The following is a 17,841-nucleotide window of genomic DNA, read 5'->3' on the forward strand; positions in this document are numbered from 1 at the left end:
AGAGTCATGGATGCATTGGAATTCTGGGTAATTCTTATGTTGTGTTTATAATGTTACAGAGCCAATGTTCTCCAGAAATTTGTTTGTTATTCTTGTTTGGTGTGGGTTCACAGAGTGTGGCGCATATTAGTAGGAGTGTTAAAGTTGTTTATATCACAACCTTCAGTGTAAAAGGTATGGCTGTTGACCAAGTATGCATTGCAATCTCGTATGAGAAGTAGCAAAATGCATGCGTCCTACTGGCACGCAGATAGCCTGGCGTAAAGGTGGGCGCGATGACATGTTGTAGAACAGTGGTCCCCAACCACCGGCCCGCGGAATAATTTTTTTATATTATTATTGTTTTAATCACACTCAATATTTTACTGCATGCCATTGGTAAGCGCAGGGGTGAGAAGAGGTTTTAAAATTATTAGCGCCTGCTTACTTTTACCGCATGCCTCGAATAAGCGCAGGAGTTAGAAGAGGTTTTAAATTAATTAGCGCCCCGGCTGCTTTTCAAGGAAATACGGTATATATGTTAAGTTTTGTTTTGTTTCATTTCTGTACAGGTTTGTAAATATAAAGAGAAGGCTGATTGGAGACTCACTATGATTGTTTTCACCAGAATAAACCATGTTTGAGTCGGAAGAATGACTGGGTGTCGTCTTTTGGGGAAAAACACAACGCAGAGGAGTACTACATCGCTTCAATTTTTTTTTTTTTTTTTACTTGCAGAAACACGCAGTCTTTATTAGATTCACAGCCGAAGCCCTCTTTTTCACCTGCAGTGTGCGCCGTCAAACCGCTTTCTATTTAACATGAAAACAATCCTAAAGTATTGACAGAAAAAAAGGAGAGAAATTAGTGAAGACGCAGTGGCATGGATCTTATGAGACTTTAAACAAAAGGCAGTTTTGGTTACCTGCGGTGTGTAACCATCCAGAAACAACACATTCAAACAATCTATTCCCATCTGCATTTTATTTGAGACAGGCTGGCTGTGGAAGTTTCCTTCGCCTGCCACGGGTTTCTTCGGCCAACAGTACCACACAGGTCTCAGGATGCAGGTTTGACACAGTTTTATTTTCTTCATACATGCAAGTGTTCAGTCTCTCCAGCTTTTCAGCTGTCCGCTCCTCGCTCATTTGTCGCAGGGGACGCGTGGAACACGCCCCTCTCCACATGCCTCTACCGCCAGACACAGGCCGGGCAACCGTCCGCCCCCCCCCCCCCCCCCACCCCCAATAGCAGGGCGAGAGAGGAAGTCGGCCACAGCCATCTGCGCCCCCGGCCTGTGGACCACCCGGAAATTGTATGGTTGTAATGCGAGATACCACCGGGTGATCCGCGCATTGGCGTCCTTCATACGGTGGAGCCACTGGAGAGGTTTGTGATCCGAGCAGAGACTGAATACCGCCCATCGGATGGCGAGGCACTCCCTCTCCACCGTACTGTACCTCGTCTCCCTTTCCGACAATTTCCGGCTGATGTAAAGTATCGGGCGATCGACGCCCTCCACCTGCTGGGTAAAAACCGCCCCCAGTGCCGTGCCCGACGTGTCCGCCTGCAGACAGAAAGGGATGTTAAAATTTGGCATGTGCAGTACTGGCTCCTCACAGAGTGCTTTCTTTACCTCCTCAAACACTTGCTGGCACCGCTCCGTCCACTGGACCAGGTCTGGAGCACCCTTTCGGGTGAGGTCCATCAGTGGGCTGGTCAGGTGCGCAAACCGGGGAATAAATCGACGGTAGTAGCCCGCCAGTCCGAAAAACTGCCTCACCTCTTTTTTAGTCTTGGGGGGGTAGACAGGCCGCTATCGCCGCCGTCTTGTCAACCTGCAGCTGCAGCCTCCCCCCCCCCCAAGTGGTACTCCAGATACTGTACCTCCCTCCAGCCAACCGCCCACTTCGCCGGGTTGGCGGTGAGCCCCGCCCGCCTCAAGGACTCGAGCACCGCCCCCACCCGCTGAAGGTAATCTTCCCAGCTGCTACTCTGGATGATAACATCATCCAGGTAGGCAGCCGCGTATGCAGCGTGGGGTCGCAGCACTCGGTCCATGAGGCGCTGGAACGTGGCAGGCGCACCGAACAACCCGAACGGGAGCGTCACGAACTGGTATAAACCCCGGCCAAATTGTTCCTAAAATTATGGGATGCGTAAGGTGCGCGCTTGCGGCAACCTTGACATTATGCTTTTGACCCCCATACCAAATTTCCACTGGCACAATCGGGTACTCGTGCACATCCCCATGAATACACCTAATTCTTCTCAGTGTCGCCTGCCTCAACACCCCAGGTCGAACCAGGTTTTGGTGCATCATGGACTGTTTACAGCCCGAATCCACCATCGCCCGGTATGTACTCCCTTGTATTCTTACAGGGACACAGTACGTCTCCCCGGATCGGGGGCGGGTGCTGGGACCCCGACAACCCGCATCACATTCCCTACCTCCATTAAGGAGCACTTCCGGCGAATGTGACCGGGTTGACCGCAACCCCAGCACACCGGCCCGGGTGTCTGATGCGCACTCTGTGCGGGAAGCCCTCTCTGGACAGCGCTGGTACCCTGAAACTGACAAGGAGATAGTGGATTATATCCCCGGTCCCCCCCCCCCCCCTCCCTTGTTGGATGTGTGTGTGTGTGTGTGTGTGTGTGTGTGTGTTGATCGTTCGAGGAGGGGACCTGCTCCATGCTTCCAGGTCCTCCGGCCAGGTGAGGGCGCTGCTCCATGCTTCCAGAGTCATCCCGTCTGGTGGCGTGAGTCGTCGGCGAAGTGCTGGGAAGGGGCTTTTCGGCTGCTTTCGTGGTCACTTCCCTCTGGACCGCTAGGTGGTCCTCGGCCAGTGTCACCGCTCCTTTCACGTCGGCAGGGCGATGGTACCTAACCCATGCTGCTGTCTTGAGCGGGAGGGCGTCAACGAACTGCTCCAGCAGTATTCCCTCCACCACTCCAGGATCCCGCCCGTTTGGCTGGAGCCACCGGGCCGCTGCATCTCGCATCTGCTGCGCCAGGACGAAAGGGCGGTCCTCTTGGCCCAACTTCATTGCCCGGAACTTCCTTCTGTGATCCTCCGGGCTGCTGCCGACCCGATCCAGGATGGCGTGGCGCAAGTTTGCGTACTGCATCCGGGCGGCTGACGGGAGACTCAACGCCGCCCGCTGCGCCTCCCCCACCAGTAGCGGCAGCAGCTTCACTTCCCACTCTCCTTGCGGCCATCTGCAAGAGGTCGCTGTGGCCTCGAAAACGTCCAGAAACGTGTGGGGATCTTCTGCCTCCCCCATTCGCTGCATGTTGGCTGCTGCTCCTACCGTGGCTCTGTCTATTAGGAGTTGTAACAGTTGTGTCCGCTGCTGGCTCGCTGCCGACACCTCGGCCAGCGCTTGCCCGAACGCCTCCAGGGTTGTTGCGGTGGACATTCTTGTGGTCGGTTCGAGTTGGGTGCCAATTGTGGAAGTTTCCTTCGCCTGCCACGGGTTTCTTCGGCCAACAGTACCACACAGGTCTCAGGATGCAGGTTTGACACAGTTTTATTTTCGTCATACATGCAAGTGTTCAGTCTCTGCAGCTTTTCAGCTGTCCGCTCCTCGCTCGTTTGTCGTTCTCGCTCGTCTCTCTTGCTTCCTCTCGCTTCATGGTCTCCAGCACTGCTAATAAAGGGAACAGGTGATTAGATAACTCGTTCCAGCTGAGGTATCCACTCACCTGTTGGCTGCTTCATGGAACACGCCCCTCTCCACAGTGGCTTTGGGGCAAAATAGACCCAATGGTATTTGCTCTTGCTCACTTAAAGGCCTTCTGAAACCCACTACTACCCACCACGCAGTCTGATAGTTTACATATCAATGATGAAATATTAACATTGCAACACATGCCAATACGGCCTTTTTAGTTTACTAAATTGCAATTTTAAATTGAGTTTTTTCTTGAAAACATCTTGTAATGATGACGTGTATGCTTGACGTCACGGGCTGTTAGGAAATATGAGCGCTGCGCACACACACAGCTAAAAGTCGTCTGCTTTAACCGCATAATTACACAGTATTTTGGACATCTGTGTTGCTGAATCTTTTGCAATTTGTTCAATTAATATTGGAGGAGTCAAAGTAGAAAGATGGAGTTGGGAAGCTTTAGCCTTTGGCCACACAAACACACGGGGATTCCTTGTTTATAATTCCCGGAGGTGAAGCTTTCCTATGGATCACAGCGAACATGGATCCCAACCGAATGTCAACCAGCAGGTTTCGGTGAAAAAATTGTGGTAAAAAGTCGCCACTTACTGAGCTTGAGCCGTCCATACAGCTGCCGTCGTCTTTCCTGAGAAACTAGCTGCGTCAAGACACCCGTGGAGACACACCTCCGACTATCAGGTACTGTTAAACTCACTAAAACACTAGCAACACAATAGAAAGATAAGGGATTTCCCAGAATTATCCGAGTAAATGTGTCTAAAAACATCGGAATCCGTCCCAATGCAATCGCGTTTTTTTGTTGTTTTTTTCTAGTTCGTCGCAATCAATATCCTCAAACATGAATCTTTCATCCTCGCTCAAATTAATGGGGAAAGTGTCGTTTTCTCTGTCTGAATAGCTGTTTTTGTTGGAGGCTCCCATTAAAATCAATGGGAATATGTGAGGAGCCATCACACATGTGACGTCATCGTCTGCGACTTCCGGTAAAGGCAGGGCTTTTCTCTTAGGACCGAAAGTTGCAAACTTTATCGTGGATGTTCTCTACTAAATCCTTTCAGCAAAAATATGGCAATATCGCGAAATGATCAAGTATGACACATGGAATGGACCTGCTATCCCCGTTTAAATAAGAAAATAAGTGTACGCTTGACGTCACGGGCTGTTAGGAAATATGAGCGCTGCGCACACACACAGCTAAAAGTCGTCTGCTTTAACCGCATAATTACACAATATTTTGGAGATCTGTGTTGCTGAATCTTTTGCAATTTGTTCAATTAATATTGGAGAAGTCAAGGTAGAAAGATGGAGTTGGAAAGCTTTAGCCACAAAAACACACCCTACGCCTGCTTGTACCCACCCACTCTGTGCCCTATATAAACCATTGTATGTGAATGCTTCCATTAAAATCTCCTGATGATTGAGGGAACCCCTCATGAAACAGTTCTGTAGAGATGAAGTAGTCTTGTGATTTTTTCCCACACCTACATATATATATATATATGACTCTCGCGGCTGTGTTGGCTCCATTATGGATTGAACTTTCACAGTATCATGTTAGACCCGCTTGACATCCATTGCTTTCGTCCTCTCCAAGGTTCTCATAGTCATCATTGTAACCGACATCCCATTGGGTGTGAGTTTTCCTTGCCCTTATGTGGGCCTACCGAGGATGTCGTAGTGGTTTGTGTTGTGGTTTGTGCAGCCCTTTGAGACACTAGTGATTTAGGGCTATATAAGTAAACATTGATTGATTGATTGATATATCAATGACGTGTGTGATGGGACACAAGTAGGGGATTTTATTTTTTGTTTCATTGCCATGCAAGTTTTATAGTGTTTTATTGCTGTGGATTTTAAATTGCATGCTTTTATATTTTAGGATTTGATTCTATTTTGAACTGCATGTTTTTATATTTTAGAATTTGATTGTATTTTGAATTGCACGTTTTTAAATTTTAGAATTTGTCTTGTTTATCCATCCATCCGTCCATTTTCTACCGCTTATTCCCTTTTGGGGTCGCGGGGGGCGCTGGCGCCTATCTCAGCTACAATCGGGCGGAAGGCGGGGTACACCCTGGACAAGTCGCCACCTCATCACAGGGCCAACACAGATAGACAGACAACATTCACACTCACATTCACACACTAGGGCCAATTTTTAGTGTTGCCAATCAACCTATCCCCAGGTGCATGTCTTTGGAAGTGGGAGGAAGCCGGAGTACCCGGAGGGAACCCACGTATTCACGGGGAGAACATGCAAACTCCACACAGGAAGATCCTGAGCCTGGATTTGAACCCAGGACTGCAGGAACTTCGTATTGTGAGGCAGACGCACTAACCCCTCTGCCACCGTGAACCCTTGTCTTGTTTAATTGCATGTTTTTACTCCTTGTGGACTTTGCTGGTATTTTAAGACATTGCCCCTTTTAGCTGGTTGCCCCTAACAACCAAAGTGCCCAATCAAACAGCACTGGGAATTGGACGCACCTGAGGAGCATTAGGACTGCACGTTTAAAAGGAGCAACAAGAGAAGGAGTGAGACAGGCAGAGGCGAGAGAAGGAAGGATCGACTCTTCTATCACCCCCAATTCCAGCATGGCTTTTAATTCTTCCCGAACTACTTTGCGCTTGTGTTCGGGTAGCCTAAAGTGCCGAGATCTCACCGTCACGCCTCTATGTGATTTTGGGTGAGGTTCGTGCAGCCTGGCATGGGGGAGAACACGTCAGCAAAATGTTGCTGTAAATTGGCCACATCCGCTTTCTGTGATGGCGTCAGATGATTATCACAGCGGAGAAGGAAGGGCCTGGAGGAAGGGGGAACCTCCGGCCCCAGCTCCTCGTTCTCCGCTATTGCCGTTACCATGGAGACGGGCTCCGCTTCCCTCCAACCTTTTAGTAGGTTGAGGTGGTATATTTGTGTTGCTCCACCCCGGTCAGACCGCCTGACCTCGTAATCCAAGTCACCTACTCGTAGTGTGACCACAAAGGGTCCTTGCCACTTGGCGAGTAATTTGGAGCGGGATGTTAGGAGTAACACAAGTACTTTCTCTCCCGGTGAAAATTGTCTAAGTTGCGCCCCCCTGTTATACAGGCGCTGTTGACGTTCTTGAGCTTGGAGCAAATTATCACGTAACAAGTGCCCTAATGTGTGGAGTTTTTCTCTCAAGTCCATTACGTACTGAATTTCATTTTTACTGGGGCTTGGACCTTCCTCCCAGCTTTCTTTTACTAGGTCCAGTACCCCACGCGGCTTCCTGCCGAACAATAGCTCAAATGGAGAAAATCCTGTTTAGGCCTGGGGAACCTCCCGCATTGCAAATAACAGGTGATCCAACCATTATGCCAATTTGGTTTGTCCTCGTGTACGAACTTCGGGATCATGGATTTCAAAATTCTTTTCATCCGCTCCACCAACCCATCTGTCTGCAGGTGGTAAATGCTAGTCCGAATAGACTTGATCCCCAATAAACCGTACAGCTCCTTTAACGTGCGTGACATGAAGGACGTGCCCTGGTCAGTTAGAATCTATTTCGGGATTCCAACTCGGGAGATAACTCGAAACAGTGCCTGCGCTACACTCTTTGCAGAGATGGGGCGCAGTGGTACTGCTTCGGGATAGCGTGTTGCGTAATCCACCAGGACTAGCGCAGAGCGATATCCCTGGGTGCTCGGATGAAATGGTCCGACAAGGTCCATACCAATACGTTCGAATGGGACCTCTATGATTGGTAATGGCCGCAAAGGAGCCCTAGGGGTGGCCGCGGGGTTGACTAGCTGACAATCCGGGCAGGCCGCGCACCAGCGGCGCACGTCTGCTCGAATGCCCGGCCAATAGAACCGGGCCATTATCCGATTAAGTGTCTTATCATACCCCATGGGATTAAAATGTCCCGCCTGGAAAATCATTTTGCGACAATTGGGTGATTTCCTCCCCTGTCTGAGAGTCGCGACTCACTCTGTACAATCTGTCCCTAATCAATGCAAAGTGAGGGAAATCCTGCGCTATCCCCGGGCGAACCTGCTGCCCATCAATTGAAATCACTTGGTCCCAGGTCGCGCGCAGAGTGTCATCTCGAGACTGCTCGAGTGGAAAATCATCCACGGGGCGCCATTGGGGGGCCAAGGAGACTTCCTGAGAAGCCCCTGCCCCGGCCCCCTCTGTCATGGCTTGCAGGATCTGACTTTGCTGCGCAATTTGCCCCTGCATTGCTTCCATCTGTCAAGTTTAAGTTGGGTGCCAAATGTAAGCTTTACACTCACACAGGACCGCTGGAAGCCAGTTGCTCGGGTTAACAGACGTTTTAATGCCACACTTTGCATACAGATCAATAGCCACTTTTCAGTAGCTAGGTTTTACTTTTGTACAGTTCTCTTCACTTCTCCGTCTCTCCAGTCTGAACTCATCTCCTGCACCTGGCCGCTCACTGTTAAGGACAACAGATGATTAGTCTAACACGTACCACCTGCGCCAACTAATCGTCTGACAGCTGTGTCTCTCAGCCAGCACATGCCACGCCCCCGTCTGAGGGTGAACTGTCTCCAGTCTCCCAGACGGGGTCGCTGACTTACACTCCAACGGTGCGCTAATCACAATCCTCCTCCACACCCCTATTGACAGTCAGGGAGTAAATTATGTTTTTCTATAAATGTCTCTAACCTGTTATTGAATAGTTTTTCTAATATTTTAGAGAATTGTGGAAGTAAAGAGACGGGTCTATAGTTTGTGAAGTGGTGTTTGCTCCCAGTTTTAAACAGAGGTATAACTTTAGCTGTTTTCTTTTCATTTGGAAATGTGCCGGTTTGAAATGACAGACTACAGATATATGTTAATGGTTTTGATATTCCTGTAATGGCATTTTTCACCAATGCCATACTAATGTCATTGGAGTCAGTGGACATTTTGTTCTTTCATTTGTTTACAATGTCCAACACTTCTTCTTCACCCACTGCATTTAAAAACATAGAATTGAGATTTTTTCTCCAACAATCCCTCCATATTTTTACCAGTTGTCTGTGGATCTGGGATTTTTGCTGCAAGTTCGGGTCCAATACTTACAAAGAATTTATTGAAGGCATTAGCCACATCTTCAATATTATCATTTTCTTTACCATCATTCATGAACTACATTGGATAGTTATTTGAAGTGGTACGGTTTCTTACAATACTGTTTAATAAATTCCATATTCCATCCATCTTTCCATCCATCTTCTTCCGCTTATCCGAGGTCGGGTTGCGGGGGCAACAACCTAAGCAGGGAAACCCAGACTTCCCTTTCCCCAGCCACTTCGTCTAGCTCTTCCCGGGGGATCCTGAGGCGTTCCCAGGCAAGCCAGGAGACATAGTCTTCCCAACGTGTCCTGGGTCTTCCCCGTGGCCTCCTACCGATTGGACGTGCCCTAAACACCTCCCTAGGGAGGCGTTCGGGTGGCATCCTGACCAGATGCCAGAACCACCTCATCTGGCTCCTCTCGATGTGAAGGAGCAGCGGCTTTACTTTGAGTTCCTCCCGGATGGCAGAGCTTCTCACCCTATCTCTAAGGGAGAGCCCCGCCACACAGCGGAGGAAACTCATTTCAGCCGCTTGTACCCGTGATCTTATCCTTTCGGTCATGACCCAAAGCTCATTACCATAGGTGAGGATGGGAACGTAGATCGACCGGTAAATTGAGAGTTTTGCCTTCCGGCTCAGGTCCTTCTTCACCACAACGGATCGATACAACATCCACATTACTGAAGACACCGCACCGATCCGCCTGTCGATCTCACGATCCACTCTTCCCTCACTCGTGAACAAGACTCCTAGGTACTTGAACTCCTCCACTTGGGGCAGGGTCTCCTCCCCAACCCGGAGATGGCATTCCACCCTTTTCCGGGCGAGAATCATGGACTCGGACTGGGAAGTGCTGATACTCATTCCGGTCGCTTCACACTCGGCTGCAAACCGATCCAGTAAGAGCCGGTAAGAAATAAGAAATTACTAGATGATAATAAAAAGTTCCATATTCCTTTGATGTTATTTTTATTATCATCTAGTAATTTCTTATAATAATCCCTCTTATTTGACCTCATAATATTAGTTAACTTGTTTTTATATTTTTTATATTAATTTTCTGCTTCTTTTGTTATCAACTTTATAAATTCATTGTAAAGAGTGTTTTTCTTTTTGCAAGCATTTTGCAATCCCTTTGTATTCCAAGGACAATTAGTATACTTTCTTTTGCTGATACATTCTTTTATTGGGCAATTTTTATCATATAATGACCTAAATATTCTCAAGAATATATTGTAAGCACTATTAACATCACCATTTTCATAAATTACATCCCAATTCTGCCCCAGTAAATTATGTTTAAATGAACTAATGGATTCCTCTGATCTCGTTCTTTTGTATTGGGTTGGCTTTTCTAATTTTTTTGTCCTGTAGTTACCATCAAATATCAGAAAAACTGGGAGGTGGTCAGTGATGTCTTTGATCAATAGCCCACATACGGTCTTATTTTCAATATCGTTGGTGAATATGTTGTTGATTAGAGTGGCAGGGTGGGATGAAATTCGACTAGGTCTGGTGATTTTGGGATATAAACTTATACTGTGTATTGTGTCAATGAAATTAACTATATCATTATTTTTACTGGAATTTAATAGGTCAATATTAAAGTCTCCACAAATGAAGACAGCTTTATTAACATTACTCTTCTTTGAAAACAGGCATTCCATCCAATCTGTAAAATGTGCAATGCGTGTACCTGGTGATCTGTATATACAACTAATAATGACATTTCTACTTTTTTCCATACAATTTTCAACCGTTAGACATTCAAGTAGGTTATCAACCACAGTTGTCATATCATCCAGACGTTTAAATCTCAAGGTGTTATCCACATAGATTGCCACCCCTCCACCCCCTTTGTTTTGTCTATTTATATTAATAAAGTCATAACCATCCAGTTAAAAATTTGACACGTTTTCACTGTTAATCCAAGTTTCGGATACTGCAATTATGTTAAATGGTTGTGAAAAGGTGTGTAAATAGTCTTTGATGTCCTTGAAATTCCTGTTTAAGCTTCTATTATTAAAACGGATAATTGATAATTTGCCCTTAGTAATAATATTCTGGTTGTAATATTCATTGGTATAGTAGCAGCAGTTCTTATTGATATTGAGGAGGAAATCATTGTCAATCAATCAATCAATGTTTACTTATATAGCCCTAAATCACAATCAATCAATCAATGTTTACTTATATAGCCCTAAATCACTAGTGTCTCAAAGGGCTGCACAAACCACTACGACATCCTCGGTAGGCCCTCATAAGGGCAAGGAAAACTCACACCCAGTGGGACGTCGGTGACAATGATGACTATGAGAACCTCGGAGAGGAGGAAAGCAATGGATGTCGAGCGGGTCTAACATGATACTGTGAGAGTTCAACCCAAAGTGGGTCCAACACAGTCGCGAGAGTCCAGTCCAAAGCGGATCCACCACAGCAGCGAGAGTCCCGTTCACAGGGGAGCCAGCAGGAAACCATCCCAAGCGGAGGCGGATCAGCAGCGCAGATGTCCCCAGCCAATACCCAGGCAAGCAGTACATGGCCACCGGATCGGACCGGACCCCCTCCACAAGGGAGAGTGGAACATAGGAGAAAAACAAAAGAAACGGCAGATCAAGTGGTCTAAAAAGGGAGTCTATTTAAAGGCTAGAGAATACAAATGAGTTTTAAGGTGAGACTTAAATGCTCCTACTGAGGTGGCATCTCGAACTGTTACCGGGAGGGCATTCCAGAGTATTGGAGCCCGAAATGAAAACGCTCTATAGCCCGCAGACTTTTTTTGGGCTCTGGGAATCACTAATAAGCCGGAGTCCTTTGAACGCAGATTTCTTGCCGGGACATATGGTACAATACAATCGGCAAGATAGGATGGAGCTAGGCCGTGTGTGAAGGTTTCAGGGAGAAGGAGACGGCACAGAGACTGGGAAAAGCTTATAGCCTGGGGCGTCTTTATTTTAACAAGGATATATCTAATGCTGTATGTATATATATATATATATATATATAATATAATATATATCTATACAATAATATTTCAATATAATTTATATAATATAATATTTGATATAATATATTATACAAAAGTATATTATATATTATTATATAATATTATACTATATTATTCTATATATATATATATATGTGTATGTCAAATCTGATGGGTATGTAACAAAGATGAAATGGGTGCAATACTATGTGTGGAATTTAACGGGAGGTGTTATTTACCGCAAGTGTTGGAGGTGCGTGTTGAGAGGAGCTGAGCTGTCAGGCGCAGGCAAGGCAGGTAGGGAAGTCCAAGGCGGAAGCGTGGTCGAGAGGCAGGAGAGAGTCGTCGTTTGTCCGGGGGCGAGCAAGGGATCGAAAACCAGGAAGACGAGGGGAATCCAAAAAGGCACACGACACACAGCGTGGCTCGGGAACGCACACAGGGAGCTGCGGGGTGAGGAAAGACACGACAATTAACGCATGGGAAAAAGGCACAGAGATCAGGATCAAAAATTCAACTAGGATGCTGGAGACGAGCTTACGGTACAGTTGCTACGTTCTGGCAAAGGATCACTGGTGGCGGGGGTTCTTGTACTCCTCTCTTTCATTAGTGCCGGCTGCGTTGATTACAGATGGAGCGCAGCTGCCTGCCGCGGTTTGAGTGACATGCGCGCGGTCAGAGGCGCGCCGGATGACGCGCGCAGCGCGGCTCCCGACAGATTGCGCACGTGTGTGTGTGTCCGAGCCGTGACAGGATCCCCCACCTTATGCGAGACTCCCGACGAGCTATGGGGTGCATCCGGATTGGCACAGTAAAAATCCTCAAGGAGAGAAGGGTCCGCGAGGTAGGAGGCTGGCACCCAGGATCGGTCCTCCGGTCCATAGCCTTCCCAGTCGACCAGGTAGACCAACCCCCTACCCTGTCGACGAACCCTGAGAATCTCCTTCACTGTCCACACCTGATCACCGCTCTTGAGAACCCTGGGAGGAGGGGGGGAAGGGGTGGGGGGTGAGAGAGGGCTGATGGACACAGGCTTGATTTGGGACACGTGAAAAACTGGGTGGATCTTCATGGAAGATGGGAGAGAGAGACGAACGGCAGCAGGGTTGACTATGGCATTGATGGGGAACGGTCCCACGTAGCGGGGTGCCATTTTAGAGGACTGTACCTCGAGGTGGAGGTCTTTGGCCCTTAACATCACCTGCTGCCCGGGCTGATAGGACGGTGCCGGGATGCGGTGCCGGTCGGCGTTGCGGCGCATCCTGTCCGATGTCCTCATTAAGGCAGTCCGGGCAGTCTTCCAGACCTTTCGGCAGCGTTTAAGGTGGGCCCGAGTGGAGGGTACCGCTGCCTCGACCTCTTGCTGAGACAACATTGGTGGTTGGTAGCCCAGAGAGCACTCGAAAGGGGACATACCTGTGGCGGAACTGGTCATGGAATTGAAGGCATACTCCACCCAGGGTAAGTATCTGCTCCATTGAGAGGGTTGGCGGGCGGCAACACAGCGGAGCATTGTCTCTAACCCCTGGTTGGCTCTCTGCTTGTCCGTTACTCTGTGGGTGATATCCAGAGGTGAGGCTGACTGTAGCACCAATTCCTTTGCAGAAAGACTGCCACACGCGGGAGGTGAACTGGGGGCCACGGTCAGAGAGTATGTCCTGGGGAATGCCATGGAGTTTCACCACGTGTTGGATGAGCAAGTCGGCAGTCTCAGTTGCGGAGGGAAGCTTGGGGAGTGGGACAAAATGTGCAGCCTTAGAGAATCAATCGATTATGGTTACGATAATGGTGTTACCTTGAGAAGCAGGGAATCCGGTCACAAAGTCCAGAGCAATATGAGACCAGGGTCGACCAGGAATGGGTAGGGGGCGTAAGAGTCCCGCCGGAGGGCTGTGGGAAGCCTTGTTGCGAGCGCACGTGGAACAAGCAGCGATGAACTCTCTGGTGTCAGTCTCCATAGATGGCCACCAGAATGAGCGTTGGATGAAAGATAGAGAGCGGTGGACCCCCGGGTGGCAAGCGAAAACACTGGAGTGACCCCAGTCTAGTACTTTGGAACGAAGGTCAGGTGGAACAAACAGTCTGTTGGGGGGTCCACCACCTGGACCTGGGTTTTTGAGAAGTGCCGCTCTTACCAGTGCCTCAATCTCCCAGGTGATCATCCCCACCACCCGGGCAGGGGGGAGAATGGGTTCGGCTGAGGGTGTGTTGATGGTCTCCTCCGAGAACTGTCTGGAGAGGGCATCAGCTTTTGTGTTGCGGGAGCCTGGTCTATAAGAGAGCGTGTAGTCAAATCTACTAAAAAAATGTGTCCAACGTGCCTGACGGTCATTAAGTCTCTTGGCAGAACGAATGTGGATGAGGTTGCGATGATCGGTGAGTACCAGGAATGGATGCTTTGCCCCCTCCAGCCAGTGTCTCCACTCAGAAAGAGCGTCGTCTACTGCCAGTAGTTCTCGATTACCTGCGTCATAGTTGCGCTCCGATGGCGTGAGTCTTCTGGAAAAAAATGCACATGGATGTAAGACATTATTTCCCTGGGCACGCTGGGAGAGTACCGCCCCGATGCCTGAATCTGATGCGTCCACCTCGACGATAAATGGACAATCAGGATCGGGGTGGACGAGAACCGGTGCAGAGGTGAAGCTCCTCTTCAGCCTTTGGAAAGACACATTGGCTTCTTTGGTCCATTGAAATGGGATGAGGGTGGAAGTGAGGGAATGGAGAGGGGCGGCCACCTTACTGAAGTCCTTTATGAAGCGGCGGTAGAATCCTGCGAAGCCCAGAAAACGTCTCAATTCCGTCCTTGTGGAGGGCTGTGGCCACTGTGTTACCGCCTCTACCTTTTTGGGGTCCGCCTTGATGTGTCCTTCTTCAATCAATCAATCAATCAATGTTTACTTATATAGCCCTAAATCACTAGTGTCTCAAAGGGCTGCACAAACCACTACGACATCCTCGGTAGGCCCACATAAGGGCAAGGAAAACTCACACCCAGTGGGACATCGGTGACAATAATGACCCAGTGGGACGTCGGTGACAATGATGACTATGAGAACATGATACTGTGATACTGATGACTATGAGAACATATGAGAACATGATACTGTGAAAGATCAATCCATAATGGATCCAACACAGTCGCGAGAGTCCAGTCCAAAGCGGATCCAACACAGCAGCGAGAGTCCCGTTCACAGCGGAGCCAGCAGGAAACCATCCCAAGCGGAGGCTGATCAGCAGCGCAGAGATGTCCCCAGCCGATACACAGGCGAGCAGTACATGGCCACCGGATCGGACCGGACTCCCTCCACAAAGGAGAGTGGGACATAGAAGAAAAAGAAAAGAAACGGCAGATCAACTGGTCTAAAAAGGGAGTCTATTTAAAGGCTAGAGTATACAAATTAGTTTTAAGGTGAGACTTAAATGCTTCTACTGAGGTGGCATCTCGAACTGTTACTGGGAGGGCATTCCAGAGTACTGGAGCCCGAAATGAAAAAGCTCTACAGCCCGCAGACTTTTTTTGGGCTTTGGGGATCACTAATAAGCCGGAGTCCTTTGAACGCAGATTTCTTGCCGGGGCATATGGTACAATACAATCGGCAAGATAGGATGGAGCTAGACCGTGTAGTATTTTATACGTAAGTAGTAAAACCTTAAAGTCACATCTTAAGTGCACAGGAAGCCAGTGCAGGTGAGCCAGTACAGGCGTAATGTGATCAAACTTTCTTGATCTTGTCAAAAGTCTAGCAGCCGCATTTTGTACCAACTGTAATCTTTTAATGCTAGACATGGGGAGACCCGAAAATAATACGTTACAGTAGTCGAGGCGAGACGTAACAAACGCATGGATAATGATCTCAGCGTCTTTAGTGGACAGAATGGAGCGAATTTTAGCGATATTGCGGAGATGAAAGAAGGCCGTTTTAGTAACGCTTTCAATGTGTGCCTCAAAGGAGAGAGTTGGGTCGAAGATAATACCCAGATTCTTTACCGTGTCGCCTTGTTTAATTGTTTGGTTGTCAAATGTTAGAGTTGTATTATTAAATAGAGTTCGGTGTCTAGCAGGACCGATAATCAGCATTTCCGTTTTTTTGGCGTTGAGTTGCAAAAAGTTAGCGGACATCCATTGTTTAATTTCATTAAGACACGCCTCCAGCTGACTACAATCCGGCATGTTGGTCAGCTTTAGGGGCATGTAGAGTTGGGTGTCATCAGCATAACAGTGAAAGCTAACACCGTATTTGCGTATGATGTCACCTAGCGGCAGCATGTAGATGGTGAAGAGTGCAGGGCCAAGGACCGAACCCTGGGGAACTCCACACGTTACCTTAACGTATTCCGAGGTCACATTGTTATGGGAGACACACTGCATCCTATCAGTAAGATAAGAGTTAAACCAAGACAAGGCTAAGTCTGACATACCAATTCGTGTTTTGATACGTTCTAATAAAATATTATGATCGACAGTATCGAAAGCAGCGCTAAGATCGAGGAGCAGCAACATAGACGACGCATCAGAATCCATCGTTAGCAATAGATCATTAGTCATTTTTGCGAGGGCTGTCTCCGTCGAGTGATTTGCCCTGAAACCGGATTGAAAGGTTTCACATAGATTGTTAGACGCTAAGTGTTCATTTAACTGCTCCGCAACAATTTTCTCGAGGATTTTTGAAATAAAGGGAAGGTGAGACACCGGTCGGTAGTTTACCATGAGGTCAGGATCGAGGTTAGGTCTTTTAAGAAGAGGATGAATAACCGCTTTTTTGAATGCTAGGGGAACAGTGCCCGAGGAGAGTGATAAGTTTATAATATTTAGCACTGATGGACCTAATAATACAAAGAGCTCCTTGATCAGTTTCCCAGGAAGAGGGTCAAGTAAACATGTTGTTTGTTTTATTCCATTTACACGTTGTAACAATTCCTCTAATGCTATTTCCTCAAAACGAGAGAAACTATTTTGGAGGGCAGTACCCGCCGTATATACCATCGTGTCAGTGTTACTATAACCCCGTTGTAGCTGGGACGCATTGTCTTTAATCTCCTTTCTAATGACTTCAATTTTCTTACTAAAGAATTGCATAAAGTCATCAGCTGAGTGGGTGGAGCTACTGGAAGGAGTCCCTTGTTGGGTTAGCGATGCTACCGTACTAAACAAAAATTTAGGATCGTTTTTATTACGGTGGATGAGATTTGAGTAATAATTAGCTTTAGCTAATTATTATGCGTTTATAAGTTATTAAACCATCACTCCATGCTTGATGGTGCACCTCAAGTTTAGTTGTGCGCCATTTGCGTTCCAGCTTTCTGCATAATAATTTCTGAGCTCTAGTTTCTTCTGTAAACCACGGGGTGCGCTTTTTTGGAGCCTTTTTTAACTTTAGCGGTGCTATGTTATCAATGGTTTCGCGCAGGGCGTCGTTAAAGTTGTTAGTGAGGTTATCAATAGAGCCCACATATTTTGGGAATGGTGCCATTACCGAGGGCAGTAGGTCAGCAAGAGTTGTCGTTGTGGCCGTATTAATGTTGCGGCTGCTATAGCAGTTATTATTATTATTAGTTTGACGAACATGCGTCTGAACCTCGAATTTTATAAGGTAATGATCGGACAATACTTTAGTATATGGGAGTATCGTAACTTTGGAAGCGGTGATACCCCTGACAAGCACTAGGTCTATCGTATTACCGTTGCGATGCGTGGGTTCATTTATTATTTGTGTGAGACCAAAGCTATCAATTATAGTCTGGAGCGCTACGCACGGTGGGTCCGATGAGGTATTCATATGGATATCAAAGTCCCCCATTATGATTATATTATCAGCGTGTGTCACTAGATCAGCAACGAACTCTGAGAATTCATTGATAAAGTCCGAATAGGGCCCTGGGGGGCGGTAGATAACAGCCAGGTGTAGAGGCAGCGGTGTGACAGACCTCATAGTAAGCACCTCAAACGATTTATATTTATTATTTATGTTAGGACTAAGGTTAAAGTTTTCGTTTTATATTAGTGCGACCCCCCCACCCCTTTTAAGCGGACGGGCAATATGCGCATGTGTAAAGTTAGGAGGACATGCCTCATTTAGCGCAAAAAAGTCGTTTGGTTTAAGCCAGGTTTCGCTGAGACCGATGACGTTA

Source organism: Nerophis ophidion, linkage group LG20, assembly GCF_033978795.1.
Source record: "Nerophis ophidion isolate RoL-2023_Sa linkage group LG20, RoL_Noph_v1.0, whole genome shotgun sequence".
Lineage (NCBI taxonomy): Eukaryota > Metazoa > Chordata > Actinopteri > Syngnathiformes > Syngnathidae > Nerophis > Nerophis ophidion.